Genomic DNA, 17,534 nt, shown 5'->3' on the forward strand with positions numbered 1-17,534 from the left:
AAAAAGTGGGCAGAAGATATGAAAAGACACTTCTCCGAAGAAGACATACAAATGGCTAACAGACACATGAAAAAATGTTCATCGTCATTAGCCATCAGGGAAATTCAAATCAAAACCACATTGAGATACCACCTTACACCAGTTAGAATGGCAAAAATGGACAGGGAAAGAAACAACAAATGTTGGAGAGGTTGTGGAGAAAGGGGAACCCTCTTACACTGTTGGTGGGAATGCAAGTTGGTACAGCCACTTTGGAAAACAGTGTGGAGGTTCCTCAAAAATTTAAAAATAGAGCATCATAAAATTTTTTTAAAATATTTATTAATTTGAGAGAGAGCATGAGCAGGGGGAGGGGCATAGGGAGAGGGAAAGAAACCTCAAGTAGATTCCCCGCTGAGCACAGAGCTGATGTGGGACGGGATCCCATGACCCTGAGATCATGAGCTGAGCTGAAATCAAGAGTCAGATGCTCAGGGGCGCCTGGGTGGCTCAGTTGGTTAAGTGACTGCCTTCAGCTCAGGTCATGATCCTGGAGTCCCAGGATCGAGTCCCACATCGGGCTCCCTGCTCAGTGGGGAGTCTGCTTCTCCCTCTGACCCACCCCCCTCTCATGCTCGCTCTCTCTCTCTCTCAAATAAATAAATAAAATCTTTGAAAAGAAAAAGTCAAATGCTCAACTGACTGAGCCACCCAGGTACCCCTTAGCAAAAAATTTTTAAGGTTTAATTGTATGGTAGCATGTAACAGTACTCCATTTCTTTTTATGGCTGAATAATATTCCATTGTATGGATATACTACAATTTGTTTATCCATTTATTAGTTCATGGACATTTGGGTTGTTTTCACTTTTGGTTTTTTTTCATGCTTCTATCAACATCCATGGCAGGTTATGTTTTCATTCCTCTTGGGTGTATACCTAGTAGAGGTATTGTTAGATCATACACTAATTCTATATTTAACTTTTTGAGAAACTGTCTAACTGCTTTCTTCAGTGGCTACACCATTTTACATTCCCACCAACAAGGTGGAAAGATTCCATTTTCTCCACATCCTCACCAACATTTTCCTTTTTTTTTTTTTTAATAGCCATCATAGTGGGTGTCAGTTGGTATCTCATTGTGGTCTTGATTTGCATTTCCCTAATGATTAATGATGAGCATCTTTTCATGTGCTTATTGGCCAACTGTACATCTTCTTTGGAGAAATACCTATTCACATTCTTTACCCTCTTAAAAATTGTGTTGTCTTTTTACTGTTGAGTTCTGAGTATTCTTTATATATTCTGATTAATAGACCCTTATCAGATACAAGATTTGGAAATGCTTTCCGTGGGCTGCCTCTTCATGTTCTTGATACTGTCCTTTGAAGAACACTTCTAATTTTGATGAAGTCCAATTTATTTTTCCTTTGGTTGCTTAGGCTTTTCTTTTATCAAGCTGTTTTTATTGAAATAAGATGCTGTTTTACATTTAAAATTCTTGTTGTCTCTCAGTTATCCATGATTTAGATAGTAACCTATCTCACTAATGAGATGACGTATTCATTTCCTATGGGTTTTGTAGTATATTGCCACAAACTTAGTGGCTTAAAACAACACAGATTTATCATTGTATAGTTTGGTAGTTCAGAAGTCCAAAATGGGCTTCAATGAGCTAAAATCATTGTATCAGCTGACCCATGTTTCTTTCTGGAGAGCATAGGGAAGAATCTGTGTCTTTGACCTTTCCAGCTTCTAGTGGCCCTCTACATTTCTTGGCTTTTGGCTTTCTTCTGTCTTTGAAGCCAACGATGTCCAACTACATCTTCCTCATACTGTATCACTCTGACCTCCTCTGCCTCTCTTTTCCACTTTTAAGGGACTCTTGTGATGACACTGGGCTCACCTGGATGATCCAAGGTAATCTCTCTATTTTAAGGTCAGCTGATTAGAAAACTTAGTTCCATCTGCCGCCTTCGTTCCCCATAGGGCATGTAACGTGCATACTCACAGATTCTGGGAATCAGGAGATTGACATCTTGGGGCAGCTGCTATTCTTTTTTTTTTTTTTTTTTAAGATTTTATTTATTTATTTGACAGAGACAGAGATAGCGAGAGCAGGAACACAAGCAGCGGGAGTGGGAGAGGGAGAAGCAGGCTTCCCCCCGAGCAGGGAGCCCGATGCGGGGCTCGATCCCAGGACCCTGGGATCATGACCTGAGCCGAAGGCAGACGCTTAACGACTGAGCCACCCAGGCGCCCAGGGCAGCTGCTATTCTGTGTACCAGCCCCTTACTGCTGACCTTGCTTTACTGAAGCTAGAGACTGCAGTACATCTGTAGACAGCTAATGAAATTGCAAGTACTCAGAAATTAGCTGTAAATAACTTTGGTCTTATCTCCAAACCCTCTTTGGGTTGTGGCACATGTTATAAGGGCAGAAAGCTCAGTAAATAGGCAGATTGTTGACTCTTAATAAACCTGTTTTACAATTCCTAAACCAGGAGTTTCTGTTCTTATAATCCTAGAGGAAAGCCTCTTCAAAATTTGGCATTATGGATAGCAATATTAAAACTGGCTTTCTAGAAGTGGATTATGTGGGCTGGAGTTTCCTTCAAGGGCAGCATGGTACAGTAGAGCAGGGGCTTTGGAGTTTTAAGTGGATCTAGGGCCAGGGTTCACCTCACCCACTTTGCTAGAAAAGTCCACTGGAATTCAGCTGTATCCAGAAAATACCAACTGGATTTTTCTGAGTATGTATGAAACTGCATTTGTGTGGTAGTATATTCAAGTATCTCTAAAAGGTAGATTGATACTTTTTTTTTTAAATGAGAAAAATTAGTGCTTAAATTGTCTAAAGTAGTGTAAATACACTTAGCCATACTATTTAGCAAATGGGCATTATCACATGGTAAAGGTATGCATTTTAAAATCACTTTGCTGGTATAATTCCAGCCATAAAGGGGCTCTCCCCACCCAATGCTGCTGGAAGCCACTATGAAGCTGACCATGAATTCCATGAGGTCTTTCCTTTGATTAAAAAGAAAGGGAGATAGCAGACGGGCTGACTTGTTTTCTGCTAAGCTTCCTCTCCTGGCCTAAGTCATCTATTGCCACATGTAGACAGAGGGGGAAAGACCAATCTAAAGATGGATAGAGGAGCAAGTGGGTTCTCTCAGTGATGTCCATGACATCTGAATTTTTCTATTTCTGGATGCATCAAGGTGTCTTTTATCCTGGGATACTGGATGGTAAAAAAATAAGATTATCATGAAAGAGGGCAGTGGGCAATTTAGGAAGTGCCCTGTCTCCCTGTGACAAAAGCTTTGCAGCTAAGCACAGTAATTGATGTTGATAAATTGCAGCTGTCAGAGTGTCCAAAGCACTTCACAGCATATGTTTCTAACTTTGCATTTCTCATTCATGCATTCTGATATATAAACTTCTATTTTAAAAAAAAAACAAAAAACACGGCAAGTTTCTGCAGATGTTCCCTAAAATTGTCAAAATGTAAGAATGGTAACAGATTATTAGTTTCCTTTTTCCCTCAAAGTCGGTGAGGCCCTAAGGTTGAAAGAAATGTTAAGAGAAAGAGACCATTATTTATTTGAAGGACTTTACGTTTCCAAGAAAAGAAAACAGGATGCCAGAAAGGTGGGAAAAACAAACTATTCCCAAACAGGAAACAATGTACATACTGACGAGAAGCATGAAAAGCAGTGGGAAGCCTGGGCAGATAAACCAAGAACTACAAATTGCCGAGAAAAGCAATAAATAGAAGGGGCACAAGAACAACACAGACGAAGTTCTATATGTGACAGTGTCATGCCTAGTGTAACGGGGGGAAATGTGATAGAGAAAAATCTACATTCAAATAAGAGCTTGCAGACTTCGATTCCAAAAATGTTTTGCCATTGTATCCATTAATTATTGGCACTAGGATGCTGTGTTTTATGCTGCCTCAGAACTTGGTGCTTTAGGGGCGCCTGGGTGGCTCAGTCGTTAAGCGTCTGCCTTCGGCTCAGGTCATGATCCCAGCGTCCTGGGATCGAGGCCCACATCAGGCTCTCTGCTCAGCCGGGAGCCTGCTTCTCCCTCTCCCACTCCCCCTGCTTGTGTTCCCTCTCTAGCTGTCTCTCTCTCTCTCTGTCAAATAAATAAAATAAAATCTTTAAAAAAAAAAAAAAAAAGAACTTGGTGCTTTAAAGCCACAATCATTTATTGCTCGTGCAGCTGCATCTCAGGTACGATCTGGCTAATCAAAGACTGGACTGGTTTTGGGGTGCCTGGATGGCTCAGTCGTTAAGTGTCTGCCTTCAGCTCAGGTCATGATCCCAGGGTCCTGGGATCGAGCCCCGCGTCAGGCTCCCTGCTCAGCGTGAAGTCTGCTTCCCCCTCTCCCTCTGCCCCCTGTTTATGTTCCCTCTCTCGCTGTGTCTCTGTCAAATAAATAAATAAAACCTTTAAAAAAAAAAGGCTGGACTGGTTTCACAGCAGCTGGTGTGTCACTACTCTATCTCTTAAAGTAGATCCATGGGACACCTGGATGACTGTGCTCCTCATTGTCTCTCTTTGGACTTCGTGCTAGAATGTTCTTCTCAGTGTAGTAGCAGACATGCAAAACAGCAAGAAGTGTGCAGTCTCTTAGGGTTGAGCGCTGACCTGGCACACTGTCTTCTCCGTCTGCTCACTATTGGCCAAAACAGTCACATAGCCAAGCCCATGTCAGCGGACAGAGGTGTATTCTGCTCTCAATGAAATTTCCTGCAAAACTGTACCAAATTTTGTAGCCAAGAAAGCCTCTGTGGTAGATTGCAAGACAATATAGATAAAATTTATAATGTCTTTAAGGGAATTTTCAAAAAAATCTTTAGTTTTTTACTTAACTTCTACATCAACGGTCTTAACCTATGACACAGATAAAGCTTCTGGCTTTCACGTCTCCATCTCCTACCTGCTGTACTCAAGAAATGATCAAGTTATAGAAACCTCTTCACTATTTGTGTTCTTTCTTTTTTAATTGATCAACTTTCACTTATAGCTTCAGGTACTTGAAAACATTTTTGCAGAAAACATTTGTTGGGGAAATGAAAAAATGCAGCTATCTCAGCCACAAGAATGGAGATCAGTGCTTGGCTAATCAGGAGCTCCCAGATTGAGCCATTAACACCAGCTAGACAGTCTCAAGGCATCAATCAACATAAATAGTTCGTGCTTTCAGGAAAATAATTTAAAGCCTGGGTTTCTTGCTAACAAAGGATGCACAGTTACCATCTTAGCGGAGTAATAGTGTATCGTAGGTTTAATGCAAAAGTGTTTTACTCTGGTTCTACTTTGGTAGGCTCTGTCATGGTTGTCAGTCCTAAAACACTGTTTTCAGCCATCAGTCCTTATAAAAAATTGTAAATGGTTCCCTATTGCTTAATAGTCTAGAATTAAAATCTTTTGTCATCAGGTTCTTTTTTAGGCCCATAAATATGTGTCTCTCGAAAGACAGCATCACTTGGCTGAACCATAAATACTTCCTGGTGACATGTGAATGCGTGGTGTGGAAAACTACTTAAATGGGGAAAAGCTTACAGACCATCTCTTCTCCCTATGTTTGAACATCCAAGAATACACATTTTGCACAGAAAGCACCCTGAGTGGTGCATTGTAAATAATAATTGCTTTACGACGAGTAGTAGGTTTTAGGAAAAGACTGGAACAGCCAGATGCAGGAAAAATATTGTGGGCATTAAATAGGGTATAGCCAGATACATAGAGAAACTTGAGTAGCACCCAGTTTCGTGTCCTAAACTTTGGTGCTAATTCTCAAATTCAAAAGTGGATTCAGAACATGTCACCCATAATTACAAAGGGTTATATTCTCATCAAGAATAAGTCACAAAGGCTGGATAGGATAAAGGAGTTTGTCGCTTCTAATATTTATAACATTTGAAGGTGGTATGATTAATGATTCTTTAAATTAAATGTCACTAATTTGAATTGTGTGATTATTCATCAACCCTTTTATTATCTAAAGAGAAAGAATTTGCATAGCAGGGTAAACAATGGGTCATTGAAACTATTTGGACAAACAAATCATTTTAAAGAATTTTCGGGTACATTTACTTTCTTAAATGAATCCATTTGTAATTATTCAAATTCATCCATCATACCTTTCTGCAACTCCACCTACCACAAATTGGTATTAGCTTATTTTGCTTTGTTTTTAAATATTAAACTAAATATCTCTGACCAAATATTTCAGATCCTCAAAACTTCATGATTAATATTTGCATGAGTCTTGGGGCTAAGGTGAATTGTGGCCGATGGGTGCAACCTGAATTCTCTAGTTTGACTCCTTAGACTCCTCTTTCTGAGCTGATTTTGACTTGTCAGGATGATCTAAACCAGTTTGGTCACCCATCCACACTGTCAAATTTGTGTAACGAAAACATGTCTGATAGTGACACTGAGCTGATGGAGGTTTGGTTCACCTTACACTGGATTCACCTCCCCTTCTCCTGTTAAGCTCTTCTGGCTGCAGGTCTTAAAAATGGGAAACTAGATGAAATGTGGCTTGGAAAGTGATGTAGGATTGGTTTCTTGGTTGTGGATTTGCCTTATTTTGTGATTAATTTTAATGCCCTTCTAGACAAGCCAACTTAAACAGGGTTTTCAAGGCTGGAGGGGGTAGGTGCTAACTTCTGGTTCTCTTTCATGACCAATGGTAGATATCATCTCTTATCAATACCAATTCCTAAGGCCCCTGGGAATATGCTTTGCCTAACAGTCTTTGACCCAGAAAATCCCCATAACTATGGAAGATGATTAATCAGCCAACTCCCTTCTAAGTTTGTCCAGAAATAAAGACCTTAGGATGCTTCCCATTGCCCTGTGGCAAGGGCCCCACCTTCGCAGGTAGCCTTTGTTTTTCTTCTGTTTATTGCTGTGAGGACTCTTGTAATTGACTGAGAGAGTGGTGAAACCGAGTGCAGAACTGATACTCCAAGGTGACAGTCCTCCAGCAGGGGCACATCAGATAAACCACCAAGCACATGCACTGAAAGGAACGTTAGGGTTCTGAGAGAATGTGTTTTCCTCACCACCACCAAGAAAAAAGAGGAGATTTCCAGAATTGTATCTTGCCTAAACGTTTTTTTTTGATGTAGTGTTCCATGATTCACTGTTTGCATATAACACTTGCCTAAACTTTAAATCACAGTGTTAACATTTTTTTTAAGTTGAATCAAATATCCTTTCTTACAGAAAGTATGTCAAGTGTATCAAATTAGGATGAGGTAAGAGCAGCTTCCTTTAGTTAGACTAGTGTTTGCAAGATGGGGTGTGAGAACTTGCTGTTTGCTTTCCTTGCCATCAGACCACATACAAGGCTAATAAAATATCATCTCTGCAGTCAAGGTGTCTACAGTTTAGGGGGAGAGAAAAGACATACTATTTTTAAAATATGCAAATCATACAGGGCGCCTGGGTGGCTCAGTTGTTTAAGCGACTGCCTTCGGCTCAAGTCATGATCCTGGGTTCCTGAGATCGAGCCCCACATCGGGCTTTCTGCTCGGCGGGAAGCCTGCTTCTCCCTCTCCCACTCCCCCTGCTTGTGTTCCCTCTCTCGCTGTGTCTCTCTCTGTCAAATAAAAAAACTCTTTTAAAAAAATACGCAAGTAATACAAAGTAGCATACATAATTTTAAAGAGGAAATAGTCTCAACATACTCTGTGTCTTAGTTTGGGTTGCTGTAACAAAATACTGTGGATAAGTGGCCTATAAACAATTATTTCGCATAGTTCTGGAGACCTGGCCAGAGCAAAGTGCCGGCAAATTTGGTGTCTGGTGAGAACCCATTTCCTGATTCACAGAAAGTAATCTTGCTCTGTCCTCAGATGGTGGAAGGGCTGAGGGGAGATCTCCAAGGTCTCTCTTTTAAGGGCACTAAACCCATTCATGAGGACTCTGATGACCTAACCACCTCCCAAAAGCCCCACCTCCTAAAACATCACCTCGGGGATTAGGATCTTGACGTGAATTTTGAGGAGGACAGAAACTTTGAGTCTGTTCATGTCAAACAACCCTGGGTGGGGAGCAGAAAGGACTTTTTTCCCCCCATCCTACAAAAGCAGAATACAAGAAAAATAGACAAAAATATAAAATAAGAATATCCCAGTTTCCCAATAATCTTCTAACACACTGTCAACATTTTGGGTGTTTACTTCAGTCCTTTTTCTATGTTAGATTTTTTAATTGGAAAACTCCTCTAAGCTCTTGTAGTTTAAGGCTGTATTAGATTTTTAGCTTTCCTTGCATTCTGTTGTGTTTTTAAGCAGCTTACTTATTTAATAAGCATTTGTTATGCATCTCCTCTTTGCAAACATATTCGGTGCTGAGGATTCAGGCATGTGTCTGTGCCTCAGGAAGCTTAGACTCCAGGAGACCATGCTGTTGACAATACTGATTTCAGAGTCTACTCAGGCCCTAGGACTATCACCAGTTAAGCTTTTCCTGTCTAGTATGCTTGTTTTCTAACTCAAATATGTGGCTTTACATTTTCCAGTTAAACGTACTCCTGTTGCTTTTGTTTGTTTTTTATAGACTAGCTTTAGCAAGACATAATTCATACACCATAACATTCACCCTTTTGAAATATATAATCTTCCCACTGTTTCTGGCTTATAATTTTCACTTTATGGGATCACTGTGGATCTTGATTCTTTAAGTTTACCTGTCCATGTATTTTGTCCTCTACTGATCAGATTAATCTCACTGGCTTTCTTCCAAGGCAATGATACACAGTTGAACAGGATAGCACCAAGGACAGAATCCTGTATCAGTCAAGGCCTTCCCAGAGAGCCATTCATTAGTGCTCCTGGGGAAAGATATTCAACGTATCTGAACTAATCTGTCTATAATCCTTAAGCCCATATGTCACCATGTTATTCTTGACAGTATACAAAAATAAAACTATAGTGTCTGAAAAGCAAACCATTACTCAGGAGTCATTGTTGGACATTCTTTTCAAAGACCTGAGTCCAGCAATGGATTCCAGTAGCATCCCATACCTGGAACCCGGCTTCCAGCGGACGGCACAGAAGATGGGTGCCCTCGGGGAGACAACGAAAGCAAGTATCAGTTGAGTAGCTGATGCTGCATCACCTTCTCCAGGCAGAAACCAACCCTTTTCTTTCCTTTGCTCCCAACATAGCTTTGAGGGCCCCTTACGTTACCGAACTTAGCACGTTTTGGTCTTATGATCTTCCCAGATCATTAGCTTTTCTGTTTTCTCATCTTTAAAAATATTCACTCAAATAAAAAGACACCCTTCCTAAGAGTTAGGATTATAAAATAATAATATTAAGTCTGTGATGATGAAATGTGGAATCCTGTTGTTAGGGAGGTTGTTGTCTGCTCTTAGTCAGTCTCTAGAACCTAATCCATAAGAAGGGCTCCCAGCCAGCTCTCACGAGGATTTCAGAACATCCTCATGACCGCAGTATGGCATCCAGAAAGCCTTCACATCCACTCACGTTCCCTGCTTTTGGCAGCTTCTCTGGGTGATGTTTCCTTTTCCCTCTATATTTGAGTTTAAGCTCCTTTTATCTAACTTACAGGCTTCTTGCCAAATTTTTGCCCATATTGCATTTCAAGCCAGAAATTCATTCTTTGTTTAAAGTCGGCACCTAGTGAACTGCTTGCTCCCTATGTTTTGTTTTTTTTCTTGCTATAATTTTCTTTCCATAAGGGCAACATCATTAAAGTAACACAGTGTCTTTACCAGTATGTGTCCTGTCATTATCTCCTTGCTCTTACACTAAGGATAAACCTCTCCCGGTTGGTAAGCAGTACTTTCTAGGACTTCTTGGCAAACTGGCAACTATCTTCTGGAGATTTTTTTGTAAGCATTTAACAATATTTAGACAGAATGACAGATACTAATGCTTTATTTTAGTAGGGACTTTTGAGGAGTTCAGACAATTACATGAGCACTGTTACAGTGTGGTGTAAATACAGTATCTTGCTCTAATTTTCTCCCTTGGCTCAGTTCCTGAAATGTGAAGGGAGTTCCTTTCCTTATCATTTGTGTTAATGACCTATTGTTCCTCCAGCTGTCTTTATCCTCCCTCTCCACCATAAATGGATTCCAGTGGGAGGGAAGGCAAGAGAGTAAATCAGTAAATCTATGCTCTCATGTCCTCTTTTGTTTTGTTCAACTCTGTAATTACACTTCATTTTCCTAGAGTAGCAGATTTTCAAAGTTAAATCTCATGAATTTCAATATTTATACATGTACATAATAGGAAGAAGACTTAACCGCTCTCCCTCTTCGTTCACGCCTACCAATTTGCCATAATGAAATAAAGGTAAATACTTCTCTGAAAAAGAGGACTATGATTACCAAATCACACCATCTATCATTTTGCCTTTTTAGAAATGAGAGAGTGCATATTTAGAAGAACGGAAAAATAAAGTTTTTCTTACTCTTTTTTAAAATCGGCGTGACCAGGTAAAGGCCTCTGGAGGCTTTCAGGTCATGAAGAATGCCCCTGCTTCCCTTAAAACCCCAGCAGGCCACAGTCCCCAGCAAATATAATTATTAGAGTGTCACTGTTCTGACTTCTCTGGGTACATTTAATCAGTCAAAATGTATTGGGTATATTCCACGTGTAAGTCATGGGTTTTAAGTGGCAGTGAAATAATACTCAACATATAATGAGCTTTTGTTCATGCGCAGGAAATGTGCAGAAAATCTGAGTTTTTCATGGTATTTTCCTATCTCCTGCCATTATTGTCTCCGAGGGTTAGGCCATGGGGAGGAAGAAGGGGTCCGTCAGATGTGTGTTCTGCGTGGAGAGATTTAACTTTTGTGAGCCCTCATTTCCAAAGTAGTAATAATACCTATGTTATCTGGTTATTATGAGGATTATAAGAGTTAATTCAGGTAAAGCTAAAGCCAAATCCTAGTTCAACAGTGCAGAGCTATTTTCAGAGTTAAAAAATTGAGGAAGAGGAGTTTCTACCACACATGTGCCGCAATAGGAGGGACTGAGAATACACTTTTGTATTAGAGAAACACAACGTCGTCGGAGATCTCAGCACAGTTTCAGTGCGTTAACCGACGTGGACCTTGCATTGCAGCCGTTGTAGAATGGATGGAAACGGAAGGGTCGTGAGGTAGTTCCTGTGTCTGGGCTCTAAAGTGGGGTGGAGAGACAGGATGGTAGCCGAAGGGGCTTGGAGTTAGGGCAGCAGGTGAAGGAGTTTAGGATGGTAGAGCCTCAAACACATCTAAGTGCTCACGGAAAGCAGGAAAGAGGTGGCAAGTGCTTGAAGAAACAGGAGAGTGGTGAGTCATCTGTCGGTCAAAGCTGTGGGAAGTTAGGGGACAACAGGATCCACAGCCTCGGACAGAGAAATGTTTCCTTTTCTGTCGTGACCAGATGAAGGGAGGGATTGCATGGATGGAGCTACAGACATTTGGAGTGAATGTTGCTAAGATGCGAGGCGGTTGTTCTGGGCTTCTGTTCTCCCCGAGAAGTTGGGCTAGAGTCGTGTGCTCAGAGTAGATTAGTAGAGACGTGTCGGGTGAGGTATTAGCAAGTATCAGGATATAGATGTATGAGAGGTCTTAGATGTGTGGAAGTTTTTGTCAAGAACTTGATAACTGACCACAGACGGAAACATAGAAAGGATCTAGCTGAAGTTGAGAGCCTTCTCTGTGCCCTCTTCAATTCTCACTTTGGAAATAAACGAATAGCAACCAAATGAGCACAAGCAACAGCTACACAGAGTCACTCGCACGGTAACTCATTTTGGCAGACTTAGAGGCAGGCGAGGACTAGGAAAGCTTTATACGGGGAACCCAGACTTCGGTGTGCCCCGCTCAGGGTCTGTATGAGGACCTGCAGGCAGATGGCTACAAGAGGGGCACCTACGTGGTCGGTTAGGGGAACATGTTTAGCTTTCTCAAAGTTGGAAGCTGGGACAAAAACGAGGGAAGCTATCAGTTATTAATCAAGTCCTGGCCATTTGGGGCTGATTATTACGAAGTTATTAGAGCAGGCTGGCTTCCGGGCCGGCGTTCAGCAGCGGGTGGGTCACACTTCTATTTTACGTATGGCCTGTTGTCTGGCAGTGTATTCCGTCTCTTACCACTTTATTATTATGAAAGTTAGAATGACCTTCTATTTAGAATCTATTGTTCCTTTATGGAACCTGAGAGCTAGAAGAGACCTGAGAAATAGTCAATAATGGAATGGAGGTCAAGGAATTTGTAGGAATACAGTTCAGGAATGAAAATGGAAGTTTACACTGTACTGTAAAGGGATTATTTGTTAAACTGCATCACGTCACTTTAAACCTTGGGGAAGGAGTAGCAGGCTGGGGGTCTCTGCCCAGTGGGTGGGGACTGAAGAAGTCACCTGACATAAACTGTATATTTTACACCTTTAACACTGAGGCCCAGACAGGGTAAGGGACTTGCGTAGGCTCTCACAGCTACCTGAGGCTGGACTTCAACCCAGTGCTTTCATTTTCATTGATCTGAGAACTAGCCATAATGTCAAGCACATTGCAAAATTCCTTTTCAAATCTAGAATGACAACGTTCAAGTAATGCAGGACATTGACCCAGACATTCCATTAGTTACTCCCTGGAACTGTCTAGAGCCATAATAAACCTATTATGAATACCTATTATTCATACTGGCTATTTTGGCTTAAGAGAATTTAAGGAGAAGTTAAACTTATAAATGTACAACTATATGGCATGATAAACGTTTTGATGAACGGTATGTCAGAGTATGTGTACTTTTAGGATTATTGTTTCTCTTCCAGAAATTTCTTCATTCCTATATTTGAGGGGCAGTTTCCCTGATAAGAGAAACAAGGGTGTATTAACATTGATTGATTATATAGTAAACCTTTACTTTGCCTCTCTTTACATAATGAATCTCTCTTCTCCTTACTGCCTGACAGGAAAATATAATGGTATGTTTCCTCCAGTAGTAAAACCACCGAGCCACAGAGAAGGTGCTTTGTACATCCAGTGTGGGAAACACCTTGACACCAGCGAGGGAGAGTCAGGACTTCCACATTAATGTGCTAAAACGAAAAGCTTAACAATACACTTGGTTTATGAGAAACAGTAGTATTTCTCAGAGTTCCATCCATCAGTGTGTGTGGTACTTTATGGATCAAAGCTAATCTGAAGTTGCTAATAATCTCAAAGAGTAAAGGGAGAGAATGGGAAGTAAGGGTTTCGCCACTGAGGCAAGTGTTCTCCCCACCCCCCACCTGGTGCTCCTGGACACACCTGTGTAAGGTGGCCCAGAAGAAATATTAAGTTCTGGAAAACCTGGGGCTGGTGTGCGTCAGTTAGTAATAACCGTTTAAGGAAACGCTGAGTTCTAGGAAAGGGATCTCTTTTGAAATCAGTAAAAGACCCTTTATTTGAAAGTTCAGGGAGAATTGATACCAAAGGAGTGCGGTTGGTTTGTGTCTTGGCTTTCCAGGTGAAATTATCTGACACCTTGACCCACATCCTGGGTGGATGTTTGTAGAACAGACACCCAGTTTCAGATCAGGTATTTTTTTTTCATGGTACCAAAGTCATTCTTAGTCTTTATGTTGGTGGTTTTATTTAGATATTCATTTATTCATTCAATAAATATTTATAGTAAGTCCACAATGTACTTGGCACGATGCTAAGTATACAGGTGTAACAGACAGCAAAACAAACCTGGTCTCTCCGGCTTACATGATTCTGAGTAGTGAGCAAACTGTAGAAATATTTTTTTTAATATTAGTACTTTTGTCTAATTGTATAAACAATTAGGGAGGTACCTTTAGGGATCTCTTGTTTTTATTGGAGTTTTGCAAATTGGCAGACTGTATTCTGTGAATTGAGAATAACCCTAAGCATAATTTTAAAATAGCTTTCCTCCTTTCGTTTTAATAAAGTTCTTTGCTAATAACACAAAGGCTCTAAATTTGCACATACAGTGAACCCTTACTTCCAGCTGGCAGCCGGGCCAGTATGTGTTATAATGTCAGAGTCTTGAACTGCGGAGCATAGCAGGTCCATTACCACACAAATAATGGACTGCTGAGGCACCTTTCAGCATGCTCATTGAATGCCTGTCTTTTTTAAACTCATGACTCTTTTTAATAAACATAAAAAGATCACCTTTAATGTCTGATTTTCACAGTAATTTTGTACTTAAAAAGAGCTGAACACAATTGCAATTTTAAGAATTGTTTTCAAAGTATATACATTCAACTTCCCACTCTACCCCTCAGAATTACTCTTGTACATAATAAAGCATATGAATGTCTATTGTAGATTACAGTAATTAGGGCTTTTTCATAATTTTTAAATTATGAAATGTTTTTAAAAATGTTTTTAAAATGTTTTTAAAAATGTTTTTAAAAAATTCAAGGGTGGGGTACACAGGGTCAGAGATGTCAAACATCTTAAAATGGTAATTCAGTGGCCCCAACAGAAATTTACTAAAGGCTTTACAAAAAGAGGCCTTTATGGTGCAGTTTTTTTTTTCTCTTTCCCATTATACTTACCACTCTCTCTCTCAAACTGCAAATGTCATAAATTAGCTATACAGGAGGATCTTAGACCAGAAAATACTCTGCTGGCTTTGTATTTTCTAACTGGCTTTGCACCTGTTTCTGAGACTGTGTAAACCCCTTTACCCTGGGTTTTGACCACATCCAAACAGGAAGTAGATTCTTTTATCTTTGCATCAGAGGAATCAGTACCATACATCACATGCCAGAGCATGTCTTCCGCAGTTTTTCACAAGCAGTGTGTTCGGAGGTTGAACTACATGCAGTCAATTGCACTGTTAAAAATTTAATGTCTTTGCCTGCAGAGCATTACCCGTGTATTAATTTAGTGGTGCTTTAAATTAACTCTGTGTTTGAGGGTCATGAGCTTACATCTCCAATCCTGGTAGATATCTAATAAGGTTCAATAGGATTAATGCAGGAGTGTTTTATTAAAAAAATGAAAAGGATGCTTTTTACTTAGATTTTTTATATTTTTCATGACCTATAAAATCACTTACATAAAACACATTAATCCTAAAACACACTACCATTCTTGGATTGCATATTATAAGATCCATAAAGGATTAACTACTGTTTTAAAAAGTTTACATTTGGGACAAGTTTTTTTAAACTATTCCTTTTTGATTCAAAAATTTAAAATATTAGGGTACCATTGGGAGAAAAAGACCTACTGAAATGGCAAATTTAGTAAAGAACGTTGAAGCACATTTAAAGCATGAATCAAGAAGACACTAGTCACTCAGTTGAAACCGCTAGGAGGCAGATGTGTATCTAGATGCCTAAAATCATGCTTAGATCTGGAGGATGCTCATCCCTATTCTTCAGTGGAAATCTAAACATGTCTCTTAAAGAAGAAGGAAAGACACAATCAGCCAAGAAGATTTCTTCATCCCTTGACAGGGAAACGGGAGATAGGATAGGTTGTTTTTATCTTTGGATTTATTTGGAAGGGTAAGACTTCTGTGGAATAAGGGCCAGAACAGAGAGATGTTATCATTCAGATTCATGCCTGCAACATCTTGGCATAGCTCTGCAGTACATACTGTAGGAAATGGTCCTTTGATTCTGAGGAAAGGGGACAGGCCTCATGTCATCCATCCAAGAGTGGAAAACGGGATACTCCAGCACTACCAGACTGAGGCGCAAGAGGCTTCAGGGCCTCTACTTTTAAGTAAAGCTGCCCCAAGGCCAAGATCAGAGGCAGCTGTTAATCCAGATTCTTCAGATGGCCTCGAGTGTCCAAGTAGCAGCCAATCTAGGGTCACCTCTTGGCAAAACTCTACTATTGAATGTACATCATCTCTGCAGCAAGGGATCTGCCAACACCCAGAGGACATCTTGGAGAGCGTTCATCAATGAGGCCCAAAGGAGCCCAGATCAAATACATTTTGCACATGATTCAGATGTTGTAGGGAGAGTAAAGGGAGAGACATCTGCCCCCAGATTGCTTCTTTAAAAAATGTCTTTGATTATGAGTAGAAAAGTGAGAAGTCAGAGTTGTAACTATTGGTCCACTTCTGATTGGACCAAAATGAGTAGCTTAGACCCTGTTCATCAATGAGGCACCATGAAGGGCTGAATCGGACATGCCTCTCACTCAGTCCAGCACGAACACTGGATGGCATCAGAGGAAAGGAGGAAGCCATAGATCTTCTACTCTGTCAGCCTGGATGCTTGCAGGGAATAGATGAGGTGGTCTGCTTACTTCCTAATTACTGACACAGAAAAGACAGTCTCAAGCTATTTCTACATATACATGTGACTTTTTTTTTAAATTAGTTCAATTCTAGTAATGACTGTTTTTAACCAAGCAGATTAGAGTTGTAAATTTATATCATGCCAAATAAATATGACTTAATTTGCACTTTCATATAAACCTAGCTTCTACAAACTGTATAACTCACTTTAAAAAAAAAAAGTATTGGGCACCTGGGTGGCTCAGTTGGTTAAGCGACTGCCTTCGGCTCAGGTCATGATCCTGGAGTCCCGAGATCAAGTCCCATATCGGGCTCCTTGCTCGGCAGGGGGTCTGCTTCTCCCTCTGACCCTCCCCCCTCTCATGTGCTCTCTCTCTCTCATTCTCTCTCTCAAATAAATAAAATCTTTAAAAAAAAAATTTATTCAGGAGAGAGAGAGAGAGGGAAAGAGAGGCAGAGGGAAAGGGAGAAGCAGGCTCCCCGTGGAGAGCCCAATGCGGGACTCGATCCCACACTCTGGGATCATGAAGGCAGATGCTTAACCGACTGAGCCACCCAGGCATCTTATATTACTTAGTTTTTGAAGAATGATTTTTTTTCAATATACAGTGTAGAGTCATCTTGTTTTGGATATAATGTCAGATATTTTGAAAATGTTAATTTTCCTTCTGATAGTTGCAAATATAGTGATTACAAATGAATTTTTTATCTTTGCTAACAATATAGATCAATTTCCCTGGATTTACAAAGAAAGTCTTTATTTTGTCTTGACTATACCATGAAATAATCATATTAAAAGTGAATGTAGAGGGCACCTGGGTGACTCAGTTGGTTAAGTGACTGCCTTTGGCTCAGGTCATGATCCTAGAATCCCAGGATCGAGTCCCGCATCGGGCTCCCTGCTCGGCAGGGAGTCTGCTTCTCCCGCTGACCCTCCACCTCTCATGCTCTCTCTATCTCATTCTCTCTCTCAAATAAATAAATAAATAATCTTAAAAAAAAATAAATAAATAAAGTGAATGTAGATTCACTTTTTAATTTTTTATTGCTATGGTAATCACCATACCTTACATCATTAGTTTTTGATGCAGTGTTCCATGATTCATTGTTTGCATATAACACCCAGTGCTCCATGCAGAACGTGCCCTCTTTAATACCCATCACCAGGCTAACCCATCCTCCCACCCCCCTCCCCTCTAGAACCCTCAGTTTGTTTTTTGGAGTCCATCATCTCTCATGGTTCGTCTCCCCCTCCAATTTCCGCCCCCTTCATTCTTCCCC

The 17,534-nt window shown here is 40.4% G+C and overlaps 1 protein-coding gene across 14 annotated transcripts in view; it reads left to right on the forward strand.

Moving 5' to 3' along the window:
• Window positions 1-17,534, forward strand: part of TPK1 (thiamin pyrophosphokinase 1) — a 335,883-nt gene that overhangs the window by 296,897 nt on the left and 21,452 nt on the right. The window lies entirely within an intron of this gene.

This window comes from Leptonychotes weddellii, chromosome 12 (genome assembly GCF_054177405.1).
Source record: "Leptonychotes weddellii isolate Sample4059 chromosome 12, ASM5417740v2, whole genome shotgun sequence".
In the NCBI taxonomy this organism is placed as follows: domain Eukaryota; kingdom Metazoa; phylum Chordata; class Mammalia; order Carnivora; family Phocidae; genus Leptonychotes; species Leptonychotes weddellii.